Raw genomic sequence first — 5,291 nt, forward strand, 5'->3', positions numbered from 1 at the left:
CCAGCAGCTCCTTTAGATTCCCCCCAGAACAAAAAATATTTGTGTCATCTGCAAATAATACTAATTTTAATATATCAGATGCCTTACAAATATCATTTATATAAATAATAAATAATTTTGGACCCAGTACAGAGCCTTGTGGAACACCACAAGCAATGTCCAAGCATGATTAGGAATGGACACCCAGCTTCACAAATTGTTTCCGGTCACTTAAATAATTTTTCACCCATTGCAGTACAACCCCCCTAATCCCATACCGTTCCAGTTTATTAATTAATATGTCATGATTGATTGTGTCGAATGCTTTCTTGAGATCCAGAAATACTCCAGCTGCATACTGTTTCTGATCTATAGCATTCGTAATCTCCTCAATTGATTCGATTAATGCCAGAGATGTTGATCTTTTTGATCTGAATCCATATTGACTGTCAGAGAGTAATTTATATTTATCTAAGAATTTGTCTAATCGTTTATTAAACAGGTTTTCTAGGATTTTGGAGAATTGTGGTAGTAAAGAAACAGGCCTGTAATTTGTGAAGTGGCGTCTATCCCCGGTTTTATACAGCGGCACAACTTTAGCTATTTTCATTTTGTTTGGCACTTTTCCCGTCTGAAATGATAAGTTGCAAATATATGTTAGAGGTCCTACAATTCCTTCAATGACCTTCTTGACGATTTTCATGTCAATATCATTACAATCAGTAGATGTTTTATATTTACACATGTGTACAATGTCAATTGACGAGTAGATGTACAAATGTCTTAGCTATCCATGCAGTGAGTGTCGGGACATTGACTGAGGTCTTATTATGGTGCTGGAGAAGTAAGTACATCACCTAGTAACCACTAATTTCGTTAATTCAAACAGAGAATAAATGAAAATATCAGTTTCTTTGATTTCACTGGCATTCATGAAATGAAGACTGCAGCCAGCTTTCTAAAGCTCTTCAAAGGGACCTGGTTTACTCTTTTAAAATCTCTTCATTATATACAGGGCTTTAGTTCATCCGGTCTCTCCTCTCCTTCACCTAACATCGGCTTTCTTCTGATGTTATATGTTTGCTCATTTACAAAGAAATAAAATGCATTTTAATGAGAAAGAGTCTCACAAATCATTTGCACATTATTGAGTAAAATAAGTATTTGATTCCCAAGTAAAACACGACTTAGTTTGATGAGAATCTCTTGTTGGTGTGCCAACAACTTACTTTTGGTGCTAATAAACTATCTTTTTTGCACTTCTGCATTCTTTTTCTTTTACACGAAGACATTTCAGATAAAAACCATAATTATCTCAGTGGCACAAGACAACTAAGAGGATGAGCAGAGGGGAGTTCCTCTTCTGTTGGCCACAGATGTCTCCATGAAATGCCAACGCCTCCTATTTTTCTTACCCTAGTAGTGAGAAGGTTGTTTGGTTATTTTGCTGTGACTGCTGCTGGCATATTTCAGAAAAGGGAACCTACTACCTCCCTAGATGGCTGAAAGTTTGAACAAAGACACATCAAAACTGGTTTAGGATAAATTAGGCTAACATTAGCATTCTTGACAGTAAGATATCCAATCAGATCATGCCAGGAGCTTCTTGTTGGGTACCAAAGTGTCGAGGTGCAAATATTACTGGGGTGTTTACACGTATTTGTTTGTATGTATACTTTTTAAAATGTGTTGATTGAAGAAAATCCTACTGTAAATAAATTCCAAATTGTGTTCCAGATATTGTTTTTTAAATTCATTGAAGACGTATGCTGTACAAATATTCCACTGGGAAAAAACAGAAAGAAAAACATTCATGACATCCACACCAATCATTAGTGTATGTGAACTTCTGCCTACAACTTTAAATCGCGTTTAAAAACCCACCTGTTTAAGCCTTCCAAACAACTTAGTTTTTAACTTTTCCCCGGTTCGTGCTTGTTGCCACGTCACCATCTGATAACTGTATTTTCCTGCTCCTTTACTGCTGTAACCCCGCAAATGCGGCTCGTCTGTGAAGCACTTTGATTACCTGGGACTTTTAAATGTGCTATAGAAATAAAATTCAAACTGAAACTGAACTGAAACTAAAACTGCGTTCAATGTGTCATCATCTTATCCCTTACACAGCAATATTTATGAGAATAACAACTGGAAATGTAAACATTTAATGGACTGATTGGAACATTTAAAGTAGCTGCTTTGAACTCAGAAAGTCTCAGGTTTCCAAACGCAGTGCAGGATCTGAGCACAGACCGGGCTGCTGCTGAGCCCACTGGGCAGAACGGCGGGTCGAGAAAGGGAAGCTATTTAATAAAAACATCATCACTGTGCCATCATACATGCCTCTGAATGTGACATGTATAAGCACACTGGCCTAACAGTCTTCTGTCAGCAGAGAAGCTTCTCACAGTTTGAATATAAATGTGCTTGTTTCAGCTACAGATTTTTCCCATCATGTGATCACAGAGAACGATGGTTATCGAATCAAATTCAGTAAATAGAAAAATGTAATATCAGCTTTTCTCAGAAGTCATGGTGTAACTTTTAGAATGAAGCACAAGAAGAAAGCTTGTATACACCAGAGTCCCACGTCCACATATCTCATTTATTGTTATTGCTAATATGGCAACAGAAGAGCAATAAAAAAGTTGAAGTAAACACATGATGAACTTTAAGATTAAAAAGACCAAATAAAGCCGCACACGTGTAACTGTGAGCTGTAATGAAACGCTGCTGTCACACACGTAATGGCATCGCCTTCGAGCAGCTCTCCAAGCGCTGCCCTTGTTTGCCTGAGTATTTTGTCACGGCACACGTACGTGAGCTTTTCTCTGAAGAGGAGGAACGTGGACCTGAGTCTAATTGAACGTGATTAACACTAACTGGAAACAAAACAGCATGTAATAAACGTCCACTCTAAAGAAGCACGTTTACATGACAGAATGGGGTCAATGAATTAGAGATATAGTAGCGAGAAGCTGTCTGCTGAGTGCAGAGATTCAGCTGTGCACACCAGTGCTGCTTTCCAAATGCATTCATATATTCATTAAATGCTGCACTTTAGAGGACGTTTATTAAAGAAAAATGAATTTCATACAGCGTCCACACTAATTTACTCTGCTTACAGCTGTGGTTATGATCAATGTGCAGACAGTGGAAAAACAAAACTTTTTATTTTACTACACAAATGTCATCTGAAATGTCACACACAAACAACGTTGGATATTAATATTATATATATATATATATATATACTCACATATCTATATTATTGCTAATATATATTGTAATATATCTATATCACTAAAGCACTTCTGGATGGATGCAGACTGCATTTCGTTGACCTGTACCTGTGCATGTGCAATGACAATAAAGTTGAATTCTATTCTATTCTATTCTATTCTATTCAATAAAAAAGTTGAAGTAAACACATGATGAACTTTAAGATTAAAAAGACCAAATAAAGCCGCACACGTGTAACTGTGAGCTGTAATGAAAACATCCTTTGAAAAGGTTTTAATTAGTACTCATATATATATATATATATATATATATATATATATATATATATATATATATATGTATGTATATGAGTACTAATAACTTACTGTGACCAAAGGATTAAAACCTTTTCAAAGGATGTTTTCAGTGAACTGTAGCTTTGGTCATTAATATTGTCCCTGAAAACCTCAGAAACACTTGCACGTCCTGCTTTAATAAAACGTGTAACTGAGCATAACTGTTTATATATAACTGTGGATGCTCGAGGTCTTAAAAATCAGGTGAATGTTTAAAGTTTAGTTTTTGAATCCTGAATATATCCATCTGTAAAAGCCTTTTGTAAGATTAGTGGGTCTCTTAACTTTCACTACTCATTAAAATACTGTGAAACAATACTGTGAGTGATGCAGGGCTGACACAGGGACACAGACAACCCCACTGTGTGTCCTCCCACAGTCCAAACTCCACACATTGTGGACCTGCTTGCTACGAGGCAACAGTGCTAACCACTGCACCTCCATGCAGTTATTACTTATTATTATATCACAAGAGATGATCAGAAGCCCAAACACTGAGGAAAGTTACCTCACAGAGATTTTTCAAACTGTGCCAGGTTGTCTTTTAATAACAGAGAACAACATAAATAACATTGTTCTATGACCACGTCACTGAATATGTAAATGCAAAGGGTTGTTTTCCTTCTAACAGCTGTATGAGGATTGAATATTACACTGAATTATTAAGAAGACAAGTTGTTGCTTGTTGTCTTTGAGTTCGTTATTGCTGTTATGTTACATACAGCATGTCAGCTTTACTGTGAACTGTTGTTGCTGCGATCTCAATGTTTTGAATCACAATAAAGAAATGTCTCTACTCTAATCAACATCTAGTAGATACACCTCTCATTTATGAGGAAGCCTCGGTAAAATTTACAAACGATTGTTGTTCAGAGCAGCAGAGTATAGAGTAAAGATTTTGTGTAAGTGCTCCCAATAAATGGAGACAGTGTTGAAAACTCAGTTAAGAGCAAGTGAAGACATAGCACTAAAGATGCAGAACAAGCGATGGCAGACGATGTGACGGAGCAGCTGCCGTGAGAGGAGAACAGACTGAGAGAACGGAGCAGAAGCTGGGGACCTGACACATCTGGTTAAGGTAGAAGAAAAAACAGGAAGCAAAGGAAGAGAGATCCAAAGTAAAACCTCACTTTTTCTTAAATAGAGCATGAAGACCACGGGACCTGGCTTTTGCTCGCAAACTGGGCCATGATCACATAGTTTATGGCTGAGGCATGATGGGTAAGGATTAAAGATGGCTGCCCTCGGGGCATACAGCAATACCATTACTCTTGATGGATTCCTTTTTTGCTCACATATTCTCTGCAGACATCAGAAGGGCCACAAGGCTTGACTAATGCATGGCATGATGATGGGATCAGAAGAGGCAGGGGAGGGGTTCTCAGCAGCTTCACCAATCCTCCAGCTCCCATCTCTATTTTCTTCTCTCATCCCTGTCTACGCTGCACAGTGCTCCCCTCTGCACTCAGCCTGTCAGGTTAGCTTTGTCTCCAGGATTTAAAGGACTGGAGTTTGTTGGTATAGATGCTTTAAATAAAAAAGGTTTAAGATAAGAAGCTCTTAACGAACTTTCAGATTATCTTTATTAAGACCAGCTATTGGTGAAGTGCAGGAACAAATAAGAATAAACTTCACTGAGAAATGTTTGATGTTTTTTTTATTTTGCTTGTTTACCATATTTACCATATTCTTGTAATCAAGCTGCCTCTAAAATGACTATTTAATTAACAAAAA

The sequence above is a fragment of the Mchenga conophoros genome, linkage group LG2, assembly GCF_057382185.1.
Source record: "Mchenga conophoros isolate Kocher_MC1m ecotype Shallow Benthic linkage group LG2, M_conophoros_male_GT1.1, whole genome shotgun sequence".
Classification (NCBI taxonomy): domain Eukaryota; kingdom Metazoa; phylum Chordata; class Actinopteri; order Cichliformes; family Cichlidae; genus Mchenga; species Mchenga conophoros.